The sequence below is a fragment of the Phocoena sinus genome, chromosome 6 (genome assembly GCF_008692025.1).
Source record: "Phocoena sinus isolate mPhoSin1 chromosome 6, mPhoSin1.pri, whole genome shotgun sequence".
Taxonomy (NCBI): Eukaryota; Metazoa; Chordata; class Mammalia; order Artiodactyla; family Phocoenidae; genus Phocoena; species Phocoena sinus.
This window is the reverse complement of record NC_045768.1, coordinates 105,903,043-105,928,141: the sequence shown is the minus strand read 5'-3', so window position 1 is coordinate 105,928,141 and position 25,099 is coordinate 105,903,043. Positions and strand designations below refer to the sequence as shown.

General features: G+C 43.3%; 1 protein-coding gene across 1 annotated transcript in view; it reads right to left on the bottom strand.

The window, feature by feature from the left end:
- The window catches only part of EXTL3 (exostosin like glycosyltransferase 3), a 140,047-nt gene extending 118,564 nt beyond the window's left edge, over window positions 1-21,483 (bottom strand). The window contains exon 1 of the mRNA XM_032634449.1: window positions 21,373-21,483. The gene's annotated coding sequence lies outside the window, so the exon portion shown is untranslated. The remainder of the gene's footprint in view (window positions 1-21,372) is intronic.
- Window positions 21,484-25,099: the final 3,616 nt, after the last annotated feature.

Genomic DNA, 25,099 nt, shown 5'->3' with positions numbered 1-25,099 from the left:
AATATTTGCAAATCATATATACAATAAGAGTCTTGAAATACAGAATACATAAAGAACTCCTAAAGCTCAACAACACAAAAACAAACAACATGATTTTAAAATGGGCAAAGGGGGGAATGAAAGGGGAGGGAGGAATAAGTAGGTGGAGCATGGAAGATTTTTAGGGCAGTGAACTATTCTATGTAGTACTATAATGGTGGATACATGTTATTATACATTTGTCAAAACCCAGAGTGTATACAAGAACGAACCCTAATGTAAACTATAGACTTTGGGTGATAATGATGTGTCAATATAGGTTTATCGACTGTAATACATGTACCTCTCTGGTGTGGGTTGTTGATTGTGGGAGACGTTGTGCACGGGGGTGGGGGGGGCGGTTATATGGAAATTCTCTGTACTTTCCACTCAATTTTGCTGTAAACTTAAAACTGCTCTAAAAGCAGGGGCAAGGAGGAGAGGAGCAAAAGGACTTGAAGAGACATTTCTCTAAAGAAGATAAATAAGCACATGAAAAGATGCTCAACATCATTAATTATTAGGGAAATGCAAAGCAAACCACAGTGAGATACCACTTCACACCCAGTGGGATGGCTATAATAAAAAATATAGAAATAACAGGTGTTGGAGAGGATGTAGAGAAACTGGAACTCTCAGACATTGCTGGTGGGGATATAAAGCGGTGCATCAGCTGTGAAAAACAGCTTGGCAATTCCTCAAGAAGTTAAACATAGAATTACCACATAACCCAGCAATTCTACTCCTATATAAATACCCAAGAGAAATGAAAACAAGAATTATACAAATACTTGTACACCTATGTTTATTGTAGCATCATTCACAATAGTCAAAAGGGGGAAAGAGCCCAAATGTCCAACATGAGATGAATGGATAAACAAAATGTGGAGTATCCATATAATGGGTGATTCATCCTTAAAAAGGAATGAAGTTCTGATACATGCTACAACATGAATGAACCTTGAAAACACCATACTAAGTGAAAAGAGCCAGACACAAAAGGACAACATTGTATGATTATACTTTTATGAGAAACCTAGAAAAGGCAAATTCATACAGACAGAAAGTAGAATGGTAGTTGCCAGGGGCTGGCGGAAGGGAGGAATAGGAAATTATTGCTTAATGATTACAGAGTTTTGCCATAATGGTGATGCATGCACAACATTATGTATTTAGTGCTGAGTCACACACTTAAAACGGTTAAGATGGCAAATTTCGTTACATATATTTTTCCACAATTACGTTTAAAAAGAAAAATGTAACCTGTGCTAACTGACCTGTGAACATAGGAATTAGAAGCTGTTGTGAAAGTTTACCAGGAGGGATACTGTTACAGTGTTTAAGCAAACAGAAGCATGGTGGTCTAGATGAAGCCCAGGAAAGATCAAGATGAAGTACTGATTAGTGTTTTTAAAGTACTAGATAAGCTGATTCTAAAATCCATATGGAAGAACTAAGAATAACAAAAAATAATTTTGAAAAAAGAAAAACAAGGGAGGCCACCTCTCCCTATGAGACATCAAGACGTACGTGAAAAGTTATAGTATTTAGACAGTGTGATATTAGCCCAGGAATAGATAACTAGATCGACCAAAGAAGCCCCAAGCAAATCCCTGGCTCTATGGAAACTTGGTATCAGACAGACATAACCAACCAGTGGAGAAAGAAAAGACTATACAGTAAAGGGGCTGGACCAGTTGATTATCTATGTGGAAGAAAGAGAAAAATGGATCCCTACCCTTACAGCAATCACAGAATTAATTCTAGATGGATCCCATGCTTAATGTGAAAATCAAATTTTTAGAAAATTTTAGAAAGAAAATAGAGGAAAACACACATGATTTTGAAGTCGGGAAATTTTTTTAAAAAATAAGACTCAGGCTTCCCTGGTGGCTCATTGGTTGAGAGTCCGCCTGCCGATGCAGGGGACACGGGTTCGTGCCCCGGTCTGGGAAGATCCTACATGCCGTGGAGCGGCTGGTCCCGTGAGCCATGGCCGCTGAGCCTGCGCGTCCGGAGCCTGTGCTCCGCAACGGGAGAGGCCTTAACAGTGAGAGGCGCGCGTACGGCAAAAATAAATAAATAAATAATAAAATAAAAAATAAGGCTCTAGGGCTTCCCTGGTGGCGCAGTGGTTGGGAGTCCGCCTGCCGATGCAGGGGACGCGGGTTTGTGCCCCGGTCCGGGAGGATCCCACGTGCCGCGGAGCGGCTGGGCCCGTGAGCCATGGCCGCTGAGCCTGGGGCGTCCGGAGCCTGTGTTCCACAACGGGAGAGGCCACAACAGTGAGAGGCCCGCGTACAGCAAAAAAAAAAAAAAAAAAAAAAAAAAAAAAAGACTCTAAAGCACGAATAATAAAAATTGCAAAATAGTTGACTACATTAAAATTAAACTTGTCTGTACATCAAAATATGCCATAAACAAAGTAAAAGACAAGCAAGGGACTTGGAGAAGACCTCTGCATGGTAAGTGACTGGTAAAGGTTGAGTAAACATAATACACAATGAACTACTTCAACCAGTGAGAAAAATGACAACACAACAGACGCAAAAGCAAAGAATGTGAACAGACAATTCAACAAAGAGGAAACACAAATGGCCAATAAACACATGAAAAGATGCTCAATCTCGGTAGTAATCAGGAAAATACAAACAATTGTGAGACACCACTTCACATTCATCAGATTAGCAATAAATTTTAAAAGTCAGACAGCAGTGAGCCCGACTACGGCCGTGGAGGAGAAGCTGTTACACACACCATCAATCGGTACAACCATCCTGGAGAGAAATGTGGCCATGTCAGTGCGCATTCACGACGGCCAGCAACATCCCAGAGACACTCCTGCACACGTGTACAAGGACACGGGTACAGGAATGTGCCTCAGAGCACCGTGTGTAAGGGTACTTATCCAAGCACTTACAGGCAGCAAGTGACAGGATGAAAGCACGCATTGTAATGATAATTCAGGACAGTGGTGGCCTCTGGAAGGGAGGGAGGGAGGGGAGTGAAACTGGGAAGCGGTACACAGGGGAGTTTCAGCTACATTTGTATTTTTTATTTAAAAAAAGGAACTGGAGCAGAAAGGCAAAATGTTAATATTTGGCAAAACTAAATCGTGAGTGCATGATATTCTTTACGCTTTCCTGAATACTTGAAATACTTCATAACAGTACTTTCTTAAACTCCAGCAGTATTATTCAGCATGACTTTGGAGGACATGAACATTCCAGGTCACTGGGCAACTGCAGAACAGCAAAGGAAGAGGGATCTTTAGAGGCGGAGCAGCGGTATGTTTCCTAAAGACTCTGAGCCAGAAGATGAAGACGATGCAACACCAAGAGACACAGGAGGCACCAATTCTGTTGCCTTCACCTTAGCCTGGTAGGATGACCAGCATCAAGGCCATGCCACTGGGAGACTCCCCGTCCCCACCTACGCTCCTCTCTTAAGGCTGCACCTCGACTCCTCCCCCTAACTGAGACCTCTTTCCTAAACACGGATGGGAGTCAACTGCAATTTCTAATTGATTGAAAAAAACACTCTAAGCAGAGCTGTCATATATTCCTTCTCTGATCATTTCCTGCATAGATAATGAAGTATTTTAATACAAAGGAAGAAAACTCAAGTTTCTTTCTCTCACAGCTCCTACTGCAGAGCAAAAAGTATTGGCAAGGATGTCAAGAAAGAACTGTAAGCATAGATGATCTTATTTGCAAAGCAGAAATAGAGACACAGATATTGAGAACAAATGAATGGATACCAAGGGGGAAGTGGGACAGGGGGTGGGAGGAATTGGGAGATTGGCACATATACACATATACACTATGATATTATGTATAAAATAGTATACATTATGATACTATGTATAAAATAGACAACTAATCAGAACCTACTGTATAGCACAGGGAACTCTACTTAATGCACTGCAGTGACCTAAATGGGAAGGAAATCCAAAAACGAGGGGATGTATGTATACGTATAGCTGATTCATTTTGCTGTACAGTAGAAACTAACTATACTACAATAAAAATTTTTTAAAAAAAGAAAGAAAGAAGCAAAAATGACGATCACCAATGGCTCACCAAGTAAAGGTAGGAAGGTGTGGTGGTGAAGCCAGACAACCTGGTCTAAATACCAGCCCCTCCACTCACTTGCCAGTTGTATGTACATAACCTTTCAGAGGCTCAGTTTCCACACTCTCAAGTAACAATAAAAATCCCTACCTTACAGGGTTAATGAGAAAATAAGATTATATGTGAAAATCGTTTGCACAGTGGCTGGCACATAATACACTAATAGTAATAATAGTGTATTATTATCAATAACCATGGATTGGACTACATTGAATTAATCTTTGAGTCTGCTGAAACGTAAGCTCCATGATAACAGGCAAAACTGTTTTGTTCACTGATGTAACCCAGGCCCCTGAAACATTGTCTGACCTGTACTAAACAATAAATGTTGAATGAACGTGAATCCCAGCATTTGGCACACATGAGAGCTTACTATGTGCTGGGTGTTACACATTTTGTATCTCATTTAATCCTTACAACAGCAATGTATTATACTAGTCATTTTATAAAGGAGGAAACTGAGGCCCAGAGAAATTAACTTCCTTCCCCAAGCTCACAGAGTTAAATGGGAGAGCCGGGATTTGAATCCTAGTTGCCATTTTTCAGTTATTTGTTGAATTAATGAATAAGTAATGGTTCAGAATCACTTGACAATTTAGTAAATGTTCACAGTAGTTAGGGTGAGAGTGATGGGTTACCCTGGGTGGCCAGGTGAATTATTACTTATTACATAATCAATGAATTACTGTTAAGTTAGTACTTCTTTTGTGTATCATGGCTTTGTGGCAGAGACTGGCCATGTTCCAAGCCAGGGGTGGAACCCACTGGTGTTTTCAATCCCTCTGCTGGGGTAGTAACGAGGAAGGAGTTCTCCCCATTTTACAGAGAGGGTTACTGGACAAAAAGACAAAAAGTAAATGTCCCAAGGTGATAAAGAGAATTAGTAAACTAGAAATAAAATCCAGTCACCTCCTCCCCTCTCACAAAACTCCAGCTTAACAGAACTACTGATTTGGAATCTACTGCAGCTAGGAAGAAAAGTGGTATTAAGGCAGGAAAGTAGAGGAGATGTTTTCCTTTTCCTAAGACCTCAACTATTAACATATTTATTTACAATCAATTACTTCTGAAGAAAAAAGTCATACCCAACAATGACATTAATAGGAACTATTTTGTTGGGAGTAGCTTTTAATTTAAAAATAACGTTACAGAAGTTTTTTGTAAACAAGTTTAAAGCATAAATGAGAAAAATTATTTCATTACCATCATAATCTTTATGTATATCCTCCTAGTCATTTTTGCACATTTGTCTTTTACAAAAATGGGATGTACACATTTTATAGCTTGTTTTTCAATTAATAAATTATAACTATCTTTATATGTCACTAAATGCATTTTTTTAAAAAATGGAACTCCATTGTATTTAAATGTTAGGTCCTTGAAAATTGAAGGTTAAAAAATTCAAGTTGTTCCTAATTCTCCCCCATTATAAAGAAGGCTGAGATGAACATGGTAGAGCTAAATCTTTTCTGCATGTGTTTAATTATTTCCATAGGATAGGCTTCTAGAAGTAGACCTGCTGGGTCAAAGGGTGGCATTTGGAATTTTTAAATTTAAGCACAAACATCTGTTTTAAATATATTTTTAACTTGTCTTTCGCTTCCTTTTTAGTTTCTTTTTTAGTATCAAATACATGGCAAGCCCCCGAGGGAGGTTGGTGGATGCTCTCCTTATATTCCCTTTCCCTCTCTCCTTTTCAGAAGGAACAATGCCCATGAGTTAGGAAGAAGGAAGGAGTAAAGATGAAAACAAATAATAACATTGACCCAGAGTGAGAAAGACTAGTTGGCTAGGGAAATAAAACCCCATCATCGGAGGCATATGCAGAGTTAGGCCCCACGGTAAGACCTACAGGAAATGAAATACGTAGGTACACTCCTAGCCCTTGAGAAGTTTAAATTCAATTCAAAAGCAAAATTATAACCACATGAAAGATTCAGCTGCATATAACATGTCCACCTACAAAAGGCAGAAGAGTAGGCAATTCAGTTAACTGAAATAATCTGTTTAAAGCAAGAACCATAATGAAAAGATACACTGAACGTTTTACTTAAAATGAACACTTGAAGACATTTATGCACAGAATAGGTCAATTAATTGAAGTTTCATAATGCTTTGGTTGACAGGTTCCATTTCTGGTTTCCTTAATTTTTAAACTTTTTTAATAAATTAAAAATTTTAATATAAAAACTCCTTTTTTTAACTTTTTTTTAAAATTTTATTTATTTTGGCTATGTTGGGTCTTTGTTGCTGCACACGGGCTTTCTCTAGTTGCAGAGAGCGTGGGCTTCTCCTTGTTGCGGTGTGCAGGCTCTAGGTGTGCAGGCTTCAGTAGTTGTGACTTGTGGGCTCAGTAGTTGTGGCTTGCGGGCTCTACAGTGTAGGCTCAGTAGTTGTGGCGCGTGGGCTTAGTTGCTCTGTGGCATGTGGGATCTTCCCGGACCAGGGATTGAACCTCTGTCCCCTTCATTGGCAGGCGGATTCTTAACCACTGAGCCACAAGGGAAGTCCCTAAAAACTATTTTCTATTAACTAAAAAATTTCCCCAATATTTGTTTTCTCACCCATATCCAATTCTATTATAATTCTTTTTAGAAAGTTACTCCTACCCAGTCTTTTCCAAACTTCAACTTGTTTTTATAGAAGCAGTTCTCTTTTTAAGCTCCTATCTCATACTGGGCATCAGTCAGTAAGCCTCACAGAGGGAAGAGAGAAGAGTAGTTCATATAAAGAGTTAAACAGAAGTCTGTTACTTCTTTTATACAACATGAGTATTCCTCAGATCAAATCCAGATGGCATCTACTCAATAATTACCCTTCCAAGGAGAAACGGTGGAACAAGGGAATCAAATGTGTAACTTCTGGTTCTTCGTGGGCCAATGGTATAGAGGACAGACTCTACAGGATACTTAGGCATCTATAGACCAGGGAGATTTGCATCCTGAAAAACTGTCAGAATCCACCGAGATGTACAAGATCGGCAAGTACATCTTAAGAAGGGAAACACGTGAGGCTATCGGCGATAAGCTTCCTTTGAATTAAAATAAAAATCGCACTACAGGGACTTCCCTGGTGGCGCAGTGGTTAAGAGTCCGCCTGCCAGTACAGGGGACACGGGTTCAAGCCCTGGTCCGGGAAGATCCCACATGCCGCGGAGCAAATAAGCCCGTGCACCACAATTACTGAGCTGGCGCTCTAGAACCCGAGAGCCACAACTACTGAGCCCGCATGCTGCAACTCCTGAAGCCCGCGTGCCTAGAGCCCGTGCCCTGCAACAAAGGAAGCCACCGCAATGAGAGAAGCCCGCGCACCATAACGAAAGGTAGCCCCCGCTCACCGCAACTAGAGAAAGCCCGCGCGCAGCAATGGAGACCCAACGCAGCCGAAAATCAATAAATTTTTTAAAAAGGCAAAATGTTATAAAATAAAAATCGCACTACACTAGTCTGTTAGAAGTGCTGCTATCATGGTGAAGAGGAGGCTGCGCTGCACTAAAAGTCAGGAGCTCTGAGCTCCAGTCCAATTAGACCACCGTGAATAGCTCCGTGGTTTGTGTAAATTACTAAGTCCCTCTGAGCTCCCTCTTCCTTACCTGTCAAGTGAAGTGAATTAGTGCAGGATGATTACTAAGATCCTCTTTAATTCTATAACTCTACTATTTTTAAAAGAGGACCAATAAGCATATAAAAAAGAAAAGCAGTAGACATTACAGACTTTCCAGTAGCTTAGCGAATCAATCTAGATTCTAAAATCACCTACTACAATCACATCTCATTTTATTTTACAATTTAACAAATATTTATCAAGTGTCTACTCTGTGATGCTGGGGATATTTCAGAAAACAAGGGAAATATCTGCCTTCATGGACCTTATAGTCTGCTGAGGGATACAGACGATTTAACGAGCAATGACAATAAAATGCGATAATTGCTAATGTGGAAAAAGAATATTCTTGTAGGAAGAGTGTGTACGTAATGCAGTATGGAAGGATTTTCTCTGCCAAGAGTTTTTCTTTTCTTCTCTTTTTTTTTTTTTTTTTGGCCACACCTTGCGGCTTGCGGGATCTTAGTTCCCTGACCAGGGATCGAACCTGTGCCCCCTGCAGTGGAAGCACGGAGTCCTAACCACTGGACCGCCAGGGAATTCCTGGAAGGATTTTCTCAATACGGTTATATCTAATGCGAGACCTGAATGGATAAGAAGAGGCTCATTAGGTGGGGGGCCAGGAGGAAAATGGTCCAGATGGAAGGAGCACTGCATGAAAAAGGCAGAGCTAGGAGGGAGTTGGCTAGTCTGGCATCTGTGGCTGAATTGCCTGGAATAAGGGATGACGTGAAAAGAGAAGTAGGAAGGAGCTGTATCATGCAAGACCTTCCGGAACATAACGAGGAGTTTTGTCTTGAACTTCCTATCCATTGGGGGGCCATCACGTAACATTTTCGAAAGATTACCCTGGTTGTGATGTGGAGAACAGGTTGGAGGGCAGCAAGACCCAAGGAAGAACATCGCTGGGCGCTGCTGCGGGAATCTAGACAAAAGATGGTACCCTGAGTTAAAACACTGGCAACGGGGATGCAGAGATGCTTAGAAGACGGGACAGGACTTGGTGATTAAGATGCGTGGGAACAGAAGTCAAAAATGATTCCTAGATTTTCCAGCTTCAGAAACTGGGCAGAAAATCTTCCATTGTGTTTCCTAAAAGGATTGGCTATAAGCCTGGAGTTGCTGGCGTCCTGGCAGTGGCAGCAGGAACTCGATGATGCGACTGTCTGACAACCTCCATCTTCTCCAGAAAGTAGCGGGCGGGGCCCTTTGCTGAAGATGAGGTGAACAGGGGTGGAGGGGGCGGGGTTGGGGGTGGAAGACTTAAAGAGAATGGAAACCATCTGAAACTGTGCCGTGGCGAACAGGAGAGAGACTAGGAAAACACAGAATTGACTGGAAGCTACAAGGGCCCACTGGATGACAGAAACCATTCCATAGTTTCCCCCAAATCTGGTACGTCGAGGAAAGGATGGAATCTGAAAGTAAATGTTTGATCACAATGAGGCAACCGATTTATAAATTATCTCTTTCATAAATTAAAAAATGTTAGCGTGTACTGGGATCGTTTTCATTACTGATCTAAAAGAGGAACTCTTAAGTTTGCTGACAGGACACTCAGCTCTTCTGCAGAGTAAACTGCCAACCTGATGGAGATAAACCACAGGAATATCTCACAAAATGATGTGACAGAATCCAGAGTGGCGGATAAGATTCAGAAGGCTGGAATGGGAAAACGAATCTGGGTCTAAAACACAAAACCAAACTCAAACTGTGCTCGTAAAATAAAGGTCTTGGGATCTCAGTGACCACCCAATTAAGAGATCAAAGTTACCAAAACAATGCTCTTTTTTTTAAAACAATATTTTTTGTTTTTTAATATTTTATTTATTTTGGCTGTGCTGGGTCTTAGTTGCGGCACACAGAATCTTCACTGAGGCACGTTTAGTTGCGGCATGTGGGATCCTTAGTTGCAGCATGCGGACTCCTTAGTTGCAGCATGCATGTGGGATCTAGTTCCTCAACCAGGAATCAAACCCAGGACCCCCGCATTGGGAGTGCAGAGTCCACCCACTGGACCACCTGGGAAGTCCCCAGAACAATGCTCTTAAGAGCAGATACAACCCTTGGGTTGAACAAATACCAAATACCAAGAGGCTACTAGATAAGGTCCTTTCCAGTATCAAGACTGAAGTTTCAGTTAAGAGTGATAAGAGCTCATGTGAGATAACTGTATTTGAAGATCTCATCTACTGATCACATTAGTCATCCATGTTTTCAACTTCTATCCTTATATTTAGTTTCACCCTCAACAAAGTTTTTGGACCATACTGTCGCAACCCCTCCTGAAATGTCTTTTCCAAATTACAATGTAGTCTTGTGATACCTATCTTCAGAGAAGTATGATGTAAACACTCTGAAGAGCATTTTGTTTTTTGTCTTTCATAGTTGAGGGTATTTACTACTGAATTATTCAATATTCTTCATAAAGAAAAAGCAAACAGAAACAAACCAAAAAAAAACCCAGGTGGGAACTTTCCTATCCAAGGCCTTCCTTGCCTGGGTTTTCATTTATCTGCCCCACTTCTTTTTTTTTTTTTTGCGGTACGCGGGCCTCTCACTGTTGTGGCCTCTCCCATCAGCAGCCATGGCTCACGGGCCCAGCCGCTCCGCGGCATGTGGGATCTTCCCGGACCGGGGCACGAACCCGTGTCCCCTGCATCGGCAGGCGGACTCTCAACCACTGCGCCACCAGGGAAGCCCTATCTGCCTCACTTCTGACTTACCATTTCCAGGTTCTTAAGCTGGAAAGTTCATTCCTCCTGGCCCTTCAGAGTACTCTGATTCTCCTCAGCCTTCACACATCTAGGTTACCACGTGCCAGAAGCAAGGTGACGAGCTAAGATTACAACCTCATCCCTAACCTTGAAGGATTCACAGACTCAGTAAATGATGCCAATACAGAGTGACAGAAGCTGAGACAGGAGACAGAGGGGGTGGAACGGCGAACGTGATCATCTCCTCCAGAATGGGCAGAAAGGGTTAGGAGGGCCTCATGGACGAGGCGACACTTCAGCAGAGTCTTGAAGGATGACGACTTCTCTGGGCAGCGAAGGTGAGGAAGGGTGGGAAGCAGAGGGAACAGCAGAGTATAAAAACCCATGAGGGGGGCTTCCCTGGTGGCGCAGTGGTTGAGAGTCTGCCTGCCGATGCGGGGGACGCGGGTTCACGCCCAGTCCCGGGAAGATTCCACATGCCGCGGAGCGGCTGGGCCCGTGAGCGATGGCCGATGAGCCTGCGCGTCCAGAGCCTGTGCTCCGCAACGGGAGAGGCCACAACAGTGAGAGGCCCGCGTACCGCAAAATACATAAATAAATTAATTAAAATTAATAAATTAAAATTTAAAAAAAAAAAAAAAAAAAAAAAAAAAACCCATGAGGGGCTTCCCTGGTGGCTCAGTGGTTAAGAATCCGCCTGCCAATGCAGGGGACACAGGTTCGAGCCCTGGTCCTGGAAGATCCCACATGCTGTGGAGCAACTAAGCCCATGTGCCACAACTACTGAGCCTGCACTCTAGAGCCTGTGCTCCACAACTACCGAGCCAGTGCACCACAACTACTGAAGCCTGCCGCCATAGAGCCCATGCACTGCAACTACTGAGCCCATGTGCTCTAGGGCCCACGTGCCACAACTACTGAGCCCACACGCCTAGAGCCCGTGCTCTGCCACAAGAGAAGACTCCACAATGAGAAGCTTCCGCACCACAGCGAAGAGTAGCCCCCGCTCACTGCAACAAGAGAAAGCTCGCATGCAGTGACAAAGACCCAACGCAGCCAAAAATAAACAAATTAAAATTAAAAAAAAAAACAACTCTTGAGACATGGAACAGGCTTACTTCTGGGGGCTGTAGGTTGCATAGCACAAGTAGAGCACAGGGTGTAGGGAGAGGTTAGAAGATGAGTCTAAGCAAGTGAGAAGGGACCAGACCAGACACTGCCTCGCTCAAGAGCAGTTAAGAAGTTTGAACTTTATCCTGGCTCAGGTGTGAACCAATCATTTTTTTCCTTGGCTTAGCCTAGATAAGATTAGAATTGTTGAAAGCAAATTTTCGCTAAAGCACAAAGGGAAGAGCAAACAAATACAAAGCAAACAGTAAAAAGCATAAAAATGAACAGCTCACAGGTCCCAGATCTCTTAGCTGCTTCACAAAGTTCTAGCTCCAGATTAGAACTTGTACACAGATGGCTCAGCCCAAGCCCTCTTTCTCTCCTCTACCCATCCATGTTGGCACTGGAACAGCTTACCACTTGCTTTTTCCCTGGTGCAAACGTGAGGCCAATGGGGTGTCAAGATCAGCACAGGCCTTATTCAATTCTTGCTTCAAAGCTTTAACGCCTGTTGGACCAATTAGCTCTGGTTTCCTGCCAAGGGATCCTCTACCCCATGAGAACAATGCAAATGACCGAGCTCAACTGAGGGTTAGAGGTTTTCCTACTCAGGTGTCCAATTCAGCCCACTGCTCCAGGTTCTTCTAATGACTCATCCTTAGGTAACTTCCTGAAAGTGACTGTCCGGAATCCCACCACTACAGCAATCTTTTTTTTTTTTAAATAAATTTATTTTATTTATTTATTTTTGGCTGCTTTGGGTCTTAGTTGCTGTGTGCGGGCTTTCTCTAGTTGTGGCAAGCGGGGGCTACTCTTCGTTGCGGTGCTCAGGCTTATTGTGGTGGCTTCTCTTGTTGCAGAGCATGGGCTCTAGGTGTGCAGGCTCAGTAGTTGTGGTGCACGGGCTTAGTTGCTCCGTGGCATGTGGGATCTCCTCGGACCACTGCTCAAACCTGTGTCCCCTGCGTTGGCAGGCGGATTCTGAACCACTGCGCCACCAGGGAAGCCCCGCTACAGCATTCTAACAAAAAATAATTTACACGTTCAGTTTTGCCTCCAGATGGTTTCCACCAAAGGTAAAACCCATTCATCTGCATGATGTCTTCAGAGCTGACCTATAAAACGTTATTGAAGATATTGTCCACAGCTTCAAAACTGTATTCAACAGAGCCCGTGTGGTAAATCCTCCCCTGAGTTTAGTTCCAGGAAAAAAACTATCTCCTCTAGAGCTGAATTTGTATACTTTATCTTGCCAGAGTAAGAAAATGATGTAACCCAACCTGTTTCCTTTTATACCATGGCTTCCAAGAAACTTAAAACCAAATCCCATGCCAAAATGTCTCATCTCAGATGCCTAGTAGGACCTACTTCCGCTTCACTGCTATGACCATTTTTGTTTTATATTTTGAAAATAGCTAGAATAGACTGTGCGTCTCTTATACACCAAGCACCCTGCTTCTCCCGATATGCCCTTCCTCCTCACGTCATTTCAAATCTAGTGCTTGTTTTACTAAATTACCCTAGTGCCTTATTTTTAAAGTTATGCTTTACCTCGTATCCTATACTTCATATCTCCTAGAAGCAGACAGGTCCAAATATTGTGGATTTTTTTAAAAGACTCTATTCACGGGGCTTCCCTGGTGGTGCAGTGGTTGGGAGTCCGCCTGCCGATGCAGGGGACACGGGTTCGTGCCCCGGTCTGGGAAGATCCCACATGCCACAGAGCAGCTGGGCCCGTGAGCCATGGCCGCTAAGCCTGCGCGTCCGGAGCCTGTGCTCCGCCACGGGAGAGGCCACGACAGTGAGAGGCCCGCGTACCACAAAAAAAAAAAAAAGACTCTATTCACTTTTATGCACGTAGTTGTGAACAGCCAACCAGGCTTTATCCTTAGAGGCACAGATGGGGAAGTCATTCCATAAAAGTTGGGCTTCTTCCAGATTGCACTGTCTTCCACATCACTCTCTTTTTTTGTACCACTGCTTGTCTCCATGTATTGCTCTTTTTGTCTGCCTTTTGGGGTTTCTGCTGTGGGCATCACCCTGATCCTCCATGCAGGTGTTAAGACTCCAGGCAGTACCATACTATATAAAGAAGACCCTAAAGACTCCATACAAAAACTACTAGATCTAATAAATGAATTCAGCAAAGTGGCAGGATACGAGGTTAACATTCAGAAATCGGTTGTGTTTCTTTACACTAACAATGAAATATCAAAAAGGGAATGTAAAAAAAAACAATACCTTTTAAAATCACACCAAAAAAAAAAATACCTAGGAATAAACCTGACCAAGGAGGTTAAAGACATATATGCTGAGAACTATAAAACATTAATAAAGGAAATTAAAGAGGATTCAGAGAAATGGAAAGAAATACCATGTTCCTGGGTTGGAAGAATATTGTTAAAATGGCAATACTACCCAAAGCAATCTACAGATTTAATGTGACCCCTATCAAATTACCCATGACATTTTTCACAGAATTAGAATAATCCAAAAATTTATATGGAACCATAAAAGACCCAGAATTGCCAAAGCTATCCTGAGGGAAAAAAACAAAGCAGGAGGTATAACTCTCCCAGACTTCAGACAAGTGACAGTAATCAAAACAGTGTGGTATTAGTAGAAAAACAGACACATGGATCAATGGAACAGAATAGAGAGCCCAGAAATAAACCCACACACCTACAGTCAATTAATCTTCGACAAAGAAGGCAAGAATATAAAATGGGAAAAAGACAGTCTTTTCAGCAAGTGGTGCTGGGAAAGTTTGACAGCTGCATGTAAATCAATGATGTTAGAACACACCCTCACACCATACAAAAAAATAAACTAAAATGGCTTAAAGACTTAAACATAAGACACGACACCATAAAATTCTTAGAAGAGGGGCTTCCCTGGTGGCGCAGTGGTTGAGAGTCTGCCTGCCAATGCAGGGGACACGGGTTCGTACCCCGGTCTGGGAAGATCCCACATGCCGCGGAGCGGCTGGGCCTGTGAGCCATGGCTGCTGAGCCTGTGCGTCCGGAGCCTGTGCTCCGCAACGGGAGAGGCCACAACAGTGAGAGGCCCGGGTACCACAAAAAAAAAAAAAAAAAAAAAAATTCTTAGAAGAGAACATACGCAAAATATTTTCTGACATAAATAGTACCAATGTTTTCTTAGGTCAGTCTCTCAAGGCAATAGAAATAAAAATAAACAAATGGGACCTAATCAAACTTACAAGCTTTTGCACAGCAAAGGAAAACATAAAAAAACCCAAAAAACAAAAAAGCACAAAAAGACAACCTACAGAATGGGAGAAAATATTTGCAAATAATGTGACCGACAAGGGCTTAATTTCCAAAATATACTAAGAGCTCGTACAACTCAACAACAAAAAAACAAACAACCCAATCAAAAAATGGGCAGAAGACTTTAACAGACATTTCTCCAAAGACATATAGATGGCCAGTAGGCACATGAAAAGATGCTCAACATCACTAATTATTAGAGAAATGCAAATCAAAACTACCATGAGGTACCACCTCACACTGGTCAGAATGGCATCACTAAAAAGCCTACAAATAACAAATGCTGGAGAGGATGTAGAGAAAAGGGAACCCCTACACTGCTGGTGGGAATGCAAGTTGGTGCAGCCACTATGGAAAACAGTATGGAGGTTCCTCAGAAAACTAAAAATAGAATTACCATATGATCCAGCAATCCCACTCCTGGGCATATACCTAGACAAAATTATAATTCAAAAAGATACATGGGGCTTCCCTGGTGGCGCAGTGGTTAAGAATCCGCCTGCCAATGCAGGGGACATGGGTTCAATCCCTAGTCCAGAAGGATTCCCCATGCCATGGAGCAACTAAGCCCATGCACCACAACTACTGAGCCTGCGCTCTAGAGCCCGCAAGCCACAACTACTGAGCCCAGGTGCCACACTATTGAAGCCTGTGCGCCTAGAGCCTGTGCTCTGCAACAAGAGAAGCCACTACAATGAGAAGCCCGCGCACCGCAACAAAGAGTAGCCCCCGCTCGCCACAACTAGAGAAAGCCCTCAAGCAGTAACGAAGACCCAATGCAGCCAAAAATAAATAAATAAATTTATTTTTAAAAATTAAAAAAAAGATACATGGACCCCAAAGTTCACAGCAGTAGTATTCACAATAGCCAAGACATGGAAACAACCTAAATGTCCATAGACAGATGAATGGATAAAGAAGATGTGGTACATATATACAGTGGAATACTACTCAGCCATAAAAAAGAATGAAATAATGTCATTTGCAGCAACATGGACGGACCCAGAGATTATCATACTAAGTGAAGTAAGCCAGAAAGAGAAAGACAAATACCATATGATATCACTTATATGTGGAATCTAAAATATGGCACAAATGAACCTATCTATGAAACAGAAACAGACTCACAGACATAGAGATCAGACTTGTGGTTGCCAGTGGGGAGGGGGGGCAGGAGAGGGATGGGTTGGGAGTTTGGGGTTAGTAGATGCAAACTATTACATTTAGAATGGATAAACAACAAGGTCCTACTGTATAGCACAGGGAACTATGTCCAATCTCCTGGGATAAACCATAATGGAAAAGAATATGAAAAAAGAATGTACACATGTGTATAACTGAGTCACTTTGCTGTACAGCAGAAATTAGCAAAACATTGTAAATCAACTATACTTCAATTTAAAAAAAAAAGACTCCAGGCAGTGCCCACACTTGGTCTATGCCAGGGGTGAGGTACATGAGCGCCACTCAATATTTCTGCACCTGCAGCCCCTGGACACACCTCATGGGACTCCTGTAGCGCTTAGCAGCTTCTTCATTGGAATCACAACTCTCTTAGGCATTTGGCACCTCCCACCTCATATCACCTCCCTTCAACCCTACCCATTCCCCCTATTGATCTTTCCAGGAATCAAGGAAGGTTTATATAACTTAGGACTTTATGTCCAAGGGAAACTGGCAGAGCATCTAGAATAAAGCTGGCAGATGGCTGTAACTAGACAGAAAAGTTGGAAACTGGAGAGGATATTTGGTACAACATAGGCCCTCAAATATTTGGTAATGAATGAATGAACAAAATCCAACTTATCACCAGTTTCCCACCTTGATTACCTAGACAAAGCCAGCAACCAAATACCAGGTTCTAAGCACCCATGTTTCTTCAGTGATTGGAATCCTATGAATTTGCTGCAGTAAGGCTGATAACAAGGGAAAACTTGGTTTCTCTTTCTGCTTAAAAAGAAAGCCAGAGCACACCTCCGTCCACCCAGAGAGCTTCCTTGTCACTACCAGGTGTGACTGTCTGGCAGAGGCCATGTTTTTGCTTTGAATTCTCCTTCTGCCTGAACTTGCTCAGTGACCCTGGGTAAGTCACTTGCTCTTTTTTTATTTTTTTGCAAAATACACATAAAATGTGTATTTTTTTGGCAAAATACACAAAAAATTTACCATTTTAGCCTTTTTAAAATGTACAGTTCAGAGTCATTAAGTACATTCACATTGCTGTGCAACCATCACCGCCGTCCATCTCCAGAACTCTTTTCATCTTTCCAAACTGAAACTCTCTACCCATTAAACAGCAACTTCCCATCCCCCTCCCCACCTGTCCTGGCAACCACCATTCTACTCTCCATCTCATGAATCTGACTATAAGTGGAATCATAAAGCATCTGCCCTTTTGTGACTGGCCTATTGCACTGAGCATTATGTCCTCAAAGTTCATCCATGTTGTAGCATGTGTCAGAATTTCCTTCCTTTTAAGGCTGAATAATACTTCATTGTATGTACAGACCACATTTTGTTTATCCATTCTTCTATCAGTGGACACCTGCGTTGTTTCCACCTTTTGACTATCACAAGTGTACAAGTATCTGAGTCCCGGCGTTCACTTTTTTTGGGTGTACATCCAGAAGTGGAATTGCAGGCTCAGGCGGTAAGTCTATGTTTGCTAGTTTGAGGAACTGCCACACTGTTTTGTTCCATGGGACTTTTAAAGGCAGAGACAGAACTGCTTAAAGAGCTGGCCACTGCAGTCATATTGTCATGCTGACTCCTGAGAGATGTTTCCCAGGTGTAGATTTGCCCAGAAGGGTTGTCTTGCCTCATTCTCTAGAGAAGCAGGATCCACCTGCTGTTTAGAATAAGTCCTGCTTTAGACACAGGACCTGGGTCTGAGCCTGACCCTGCCTCAGGATCCACTTCTGTAAAGTAGGTCAATAATACTTAATTTTCCGGGTTTTTATAAAGGTCAGGGATCATGTACACAAAGCACCAGGTAAGCACTTAGAAAATGAAGCTGTGAGTATCACCCTACTGACTGCAAAGGGTGGTTATGAAAACCAAACCACATAATGGGTGAGAGAGCTGGAAAGGGTCATGCTTTCTACAAATGCTAAGCCCTCCTCATTTCCTTCCTAATCTCTGCTATGATCTCCTAGCAGTTCTTCCTGCCTCCTGGCCTCTGAAGTCTATCCTCCACTCCAGCTTCAGAGTGAGCTTCCTAAAGCAGACAGGATCCTGTCCCTCCTGATAAGGCTTTCAGTGGCTCCCCTCACCCTCACCAGGCCTTCCTGTGTTCAGTCTACTTCTCAGATCTTGCCACTCTACCCCCATGATCTTCTTAATGCTTGTCCCCTCCACCTGGAGCACTCTTCCCCCAGTGTTGGCTAAAAGTGAGTCATCCTAGAATTACTGATAACCGACATTTCCGGGCCTTTCCTGACTCCACCAGACTAGACTCGAGGCCCACGGCACCAGGAGCAATTATCTATCACCGTCCCAAGCACACGCTTCATTACAACCATCTGTGGGTTGATTTCCCCAACGCGATCAGCTTCTTAACGTCAAGGGTTAGACGATACATCTTTGCATTTCCAGCCTTCGCACAGTGCTAGGATGTTTACTGAACAAATATATATATATATGAATAACAGGGTGGTGCTTTTATTATTGGAAAGTTGGAATAGTTCACGAGGTTAACTCCTGAGTTCATCAGGATAACTGTTTCTAAAGTCTCATATTACATGACTAGTATTAGAATAATTAGTATCATTATATAATGAAGACTTTTTTTGAAAAACTGGCACCACAAAGGATGGGAGCCAAAAGGGAAATATTTCAAGGTACTTTCTCTATCCCCTTCTCCCTCTAAAATAAGTGGGATGTTTTTAAATTGAGCTCCTTGGGTCTTCATGGTTCTTCTGATACTTTTGCTTCCTTGGCATCTGAGAAATAGCCTGACCTCTACGTGCATGGCCCTGATGACATGACCCCTGATAAGAGATCATCCCTGAAGCTATTTTTCATGAGTGGGCTAAAGTAATGAGTCCAGCCTTGCACTTAGTAGGTGCCTGATAAATACCTGCCCAAGAACTGAGTTCCTCATGAGTTGCTTGTTTGTGCTAAATCCTGTGAACTCCAGTCTGTGGCTGGAGGTCAATTTCTTAATTTACCTCCTTCAGAAGCAAGAACAGTGCCAGCTGTTCCAGTTTTGAAGTAATCAAGGCACTGGAAGGTTGTAAAAGCAATGGGACAATTATTTAAATTAACCTAAAGTGCATATACAGTATTTACAGTTGATGTGGGAATCATCTGATCTGCTTATTTTTAGTGAGCCCATGAATTGGTATTTAAGTTGCATTATATGGGTGTCAGTGTCTTTCCATATGAATCTCTTGAAGCTGAAGCCTTAATTGATGCTTGCAATCTACTGTGCAAGGTTATCTTTTTTTTTTTTTTGGCTGCGTTGGGTCTTCCTTGCTGTGCATGGGCTTTCCCTAGTTGCGAGTGGGGGCCACTCTTTGTTGCGGTGCATAGGCTTCTCATTGTGGTGGCCTCTCTCGTAGCCGAGCACCGGCTCTAGGGATGCAGGCTTCAGTAGTTGTGGCACATGGGCCTAGCTGCCCTGTGGCATCTTCCTGGACCAGGGCTCGAACCCTTGTCCCCTGTATTGGCAGGTGGATTCCCAACCACCGTGCCACCAGGGAAGCCCTGTTCAAGGTTATCTTTAACATGTCCTTAAACGGCTCCTTTTAAGCTTCAAACAGTGCCCTCTAGTTCTTATGCGTGCTGGTGATTATTAATGACTTTCTAGACTGTGGTTTTATCTTTGGGGTTTATTGCCACCAACTGAGGACCTTATGGTGGGAATCACTGATGAATACTAGCTAAGAAAATTTTTTTTCTTGCTTTTAATCTTTTAAAGATTTGTATCATTTTATGCACAAATACACAATGCTTTTAAATGAATATTAATGTTAGATGTAGACAATACAAATATTTTCCAAATACAAAGTATTATACATAATGAGAAATTCATAATTTCATATTTGATGGAGAACAGACACTCCTGGGGGAAAGTACCCAGAGATGGGCTTAAGGATCATTAAGAATTTCTGCTTAACAAAGATTTAGAATCGTAACAACTCCTAGACTTACCTTCTTTCCTTGGGCATAGGTGAGATGATAACTGTTTGAAAGAATTTTGTTTCTGATTGTTACCTCAAATCAAGAGGCGTGTCTAGCAAAAAAGGAACCTGTGCTCACAGCATTTTACATTTTGAAGGAAAAATAAAGGCAATTTAGTCGTCCAGACTTCTCAGAGGCAGAGATGTTTTAGAACCAAGCTTCCCTGATTTCCCATCTTCTGCCTTTTGCGCTATCAGCTAATTTGTTAATTAGGATCACGTTCACCTGAAGAATATATCATTTAGATGCTCTTCCTAGTTATAATCTTTATTGCTAAACAACAAATGAAACTGCTTGGATTTCACAAGTAAAAGCAATCAACTGATATTTATTGGGCGAGGGTTTTAAAGAAAAACAAACCTTTAAAACTAAAACTTATTTTACATCGGAGCTAGGGATCAGAGGACTAAAGTGCTTTTCTGAGCCTTTAGAAGTGGGCAAAGGTGGATTCACTTTAGAATCGCAAGTTTCAGATGGGGATTATTTCAGATTGGCATTTTTACCAAGGGGAGCTCTGGGGTAACAGGAAGTGAGACCGAATGGATGGAGCCATGCAGTGTGACCCAGAAAACAGGCTGAGGAGGACAGACCCCAACAAGCTTAAGCTATCCCAGGTGCCCGCATATTCCAGTGCCTTCTATCTGCCTAACTTTATTTTTTGAAAAGCTCGAACTGTGGAATCCCCAAACTAGGATCAGCTGGGTTGAGGCGCTCTGGGGTGTGGCGCTCAGGGACTGTTGGGAAGCACTGTCCTGGAGAGTAGTTCTGGGGTGTAGAACTAGAGGACACCCACTGGCTTATTAGATCACAGGACAGCAACCTCCTGATGGCTCTAGGGTGGCGGAGGCGGGCATGTGACAGACGCCACTCACTTGAGTACCTGAAACAGCGGGGACTCAGGACCGACACCCACCCCGAGAATTAGACCCCTATGGACATCTAATTTTTTAGGAGTTTTCACAAAGGCACACATTCTGAAGACACGCAGCCCACACCCACACAAGTTCTCACGCGTTCTAACCCCACCCCGGAGTTTTTGCACCCCTACACAAGACAGGAGGGATGAACCAAGACCTTGAAATTACCCTGGCACAGACTCCCCAAATCAGGTTTCCCAAAGCCCAGCAGAGTCGGGGGGGACGGGGGGACAGGGAGGATGGGATGGAAACAGAAGACTTTTGAAATAGATTCCTCCGAGCGAAACTGGTAGCTCCATCTCTAAATGTTAGCAACGTTAAGACTTCTCCTGTTGGCACAACTAGGAAAAAAAAGACTTCACACCCCCCAAAAGGGCTGGTCCGGGAGAGCACCCCCTACCTTGCTACAGCGCCAGGTGGACAGGTCTCCGAGGCCGGGGAAGACACAACCTGAGCCCGGGCGGCTGGCCGCAGGAGGGGCGCAGCTGCGAGTGAAGGCTGCCGGAGCTGCGGCCCTGGCCCCGCCCCTCGGACGCCCCGCCCCCAGGACGCCCCGCCTCTCGGACGCCCGCAAACCCTCGGGGCTCGGCTGCCTTAGCCGCAGCTCGGTAACCTCCGGACCCGAGCGCCCGGTGCATTGTGGGACGCCGGAGCCCAATGTTGAGGCTGCGCTGACCCCTGGCGGGCGCGTCCAAAAAGCAACCCCGGGCTGACGGGGTGAGTCTGCGGGGACCCGCCGAGGGAGAGGCGGGGCCGGGCACTTCTGGGACAGCTGCGAGCTAGCGTGGGTTACCTGTTGTTCACATCTCAAACTTTTCTTTTCAAAGTGCCTGGGCCCCCCTCTCCCAGGTAGTGACATAGGTAAAAAAACCAAGAAACTTTCAGTCTCGGAAAAGCTTTTTAAGCTAGGAAAAGTAATTTTAAAATCATAAAACTAAATGACATCAAGATTATGGGAGAACCTGAACACTTAGTTTTTAGTTCTGGTGAAACCACAGATCGGCTCAATCTGTCTAGAGAATAAAAATAATATGGAACAGAAACTATGAAAGTGTGTAATTCAGGACTTTCTCTTCCTCAAGGAAATAGTTCAAGTGGAGTAAAAATAAATCACACAAAAATATTCACAGTGAAAAATTAGAGTAACAAACAACTAAAATACGTGAAAGGCACAAAGATAAAATGTCGCTGTTTAAATAAGAATGTGAACATCATCACTAAGTAGAAATATATCTATCAAATAATGTTAAAAACAGAACCCAGGAAAGCACATGGCCAGTGATTCTGTGTGAAAATATGTGTTGACAAATGTAAATAGAAACTTTGGAACAATGTAAATAGTTTTATATGTCTTAAGGTTGTCTTATTTTTATTAAATAACTTTTTAAACGTTTCTAACTTGTAGGTACTAGTTCTAATTTTGGATGGCTTTGCAGTATTTCAGTTTCCCCTCATTCTACATGATAAAGAAAAAATTCTGAGGTTTTAACAAAGATAAGACATTAAAGAGTTTTGCTTATCTGCAAACCCTGATGGGGCACAAAAGAAAAGATTTACTGGGGAGTGTATTAGTTTCCTTGAGCTACAAACTACCACAGACTGGGTGGTTTAAGCCACAGAAATATATTGTCTCACAGTTCTGGAGGCTCAAAGTCTGAGATCCAGGAGGTCCCATTCTGAGGTGCTGGGAACTAGGACTTCAATCTATGAATTTGGGGGGACGGGACACAATTCAGCCCATAACAGGGAGCAAGAGCTTGAGATTCAAAGTGTAACCTTACGAAAAGGGCACCCACCCAATGACAAAAATAATAGTAATAATGTATGCAGTCTCAAATGTATCAAAACCATGACAACTTAGAGTAAAACCAAACTGATGACAACATTCTTCTTTCTGTCCTCTAACACATTTCAGGCCTTTCCAGTGGAACCAGAGATGTTAATGGAATAAGGTAGCCTCTAGCTTCACAGATAGTAGATCTGATGTGTCTGGCCTCCTGCAGGAAGGGCTTGGAGAAGGGTGTGTCCAAGTGCCCAGAAGAAGGGCGGTATCTCTTACATTTGAGCCTCAAGAACAAGGCAGAGAGGCCATGGGTGGAGAATTATAGGAAGCAGGATCCTGTCATTGGAGAGCACACACAGACACCCTCCTGTGAAGAACTCAGCTTTAGTTCAAGAAGCCGATAAGAGCCTCCGCTTGGGGAGGGTGCCCTGCGAAGGTGGAATCCAGTCTTCCTGAGCCGAGCCAGCCTCTCCCAAGTAACCTCACCACATGGGTGGGAAGAGAAGCTTTAAATCATCCCTGAGCCCTGCCTTCTGAGGTGATGGGGACCCAGAAGATCTCTTGAGAGAAGGAAGTCCTGCCTAATACTTCCAGATTCGTTTGTTTGTGAATTCGGAAAGAACCAGAAGCCCAATTAGAGGTGTACTGATAAAAAATAACTGGCTCTCCAGAAAGAAAAGCTCTGATTCGTGGTGTTTGCAGATTTCTGTGGTGTAAATAAAACTGAGCAGAACCCTGTGGGGCTCCTGGGCATGGAAGCCTTTCTGTGTCCCCCATTTCTTATTTGTAGGGAATAGGCTTCATTCAGCCTCCATGACCTTCCCTGAGTTCCAAAGAGCAGGTTCAAACAGTTGCTAATCAGGGAAGGGAGGGGATGCAGAGACAAGGGAGGAACAGTCAAGAAACAATAGTGCAGCCTTGGGACAGGGTCCTTGTTCTGCCTCAAGGGATACACATAACAATATCTTTGAGCTCATCTGCAGAACTAAAACCCCCACCAAATGGAAGATGTTCCAGAGAGAAGGTCACAGAAACAAAAGCTTGAGAACAAAAAGCTCATCAGGAGACCACCTGAGGCCAGATTAAAGTAATGCAGGCCCTGCCTGATCCTTATCAGCAACCCTGCCCCTGAACTACAGCTATAAAACTCCTTACCAAATCCTCCTGGGTTTGGACACACAGTTTTTCAGGGCACAAGACTGCTGTGTCCCCCTCTGCCTGGCAAAGCAATAAAGTTATTCTTTTCTACTTCACCAAAAACTCTGTCTCTGAGATTCGATTTGGCTGTGGCCCAGACAGGCCGAGTTTTCAGCATCATAAATACTTCCACCGTGGCTGATTTCAAGCTACCAACATAAGGTCTCTGAACACAGAGTTGGAATGCCAGCATGCCACCAAGCCCTGGTAATTGGCTTCAGAGTCTCAAAGCCAGGAGGTGGCCAGGGAGCCGTTTCTGGGAGCATCCCAGTGAGGAGTAGAGAGAAAGGCAGCTCTTGTGGGTGTGGAGCAGAGCCTCCAGCTGGGCAGCCGTGCTAGCAGGGAGCCACGGGCAGTGGGGAGGCCCAGTGAGAATCGGGGACCACACACAGCCTCCAGGGCAGCGGGGCTGGGGATCCGGTGAGGAGGCCAAACACAGGAGGAGGAAGTGCACACAGAGTGAAGTAAATCAGAAAGAGAAAAACAAATACTGTATGCTTACACATATATATGGAATCTAAAAAAGAAAAAAAATGGTTCTGATGAACCTAGGGGCAGGACAAGAGTAAAGACGCAGACGTAGAGAATGGACTTGAGGACACAGGGAGAGGGAAGGGTAAGCTGGGACGAAGAGAGAGAGTAGCATGGGCATATATACACTACCAAATGTAAAATAGATGGCTAGTGGGAAGCAGCCGCATAGCACAGGGGGATCAGCTCGGTGCTTTGTGACCACCTAGAGGGGTGGGATAGGGAGGGTGGGAGGGAGATGCAAGAGGGAGGGGATATGGGGATATATGTATAGCTGATTCACTTTGTTATATATCAGAAACTAACACAACATTGTAAAGCAATTATACTCCAATAAAGATGTTAAAAAAATAATATAAAATAGATAATTAATAAGGACCTACTGTATAGCACAGGGAACTCTACTCAATGCTCTCTGATGACCTATATGGGGAAAGAGTCTTAAAAAAGGAGTTGATATATGTGTATGTATAACTGATTCACTTTGCTGTACAGCAGAAACTAACACAACATTGCAAATCAATTATACTCCAATAAAAATTAAAAAAAAAAAAAAAGAAGTCGCTTTATGACCCTAAACATGGGCCACTGCCAGGCAAAATGAGGAAGTAAACAG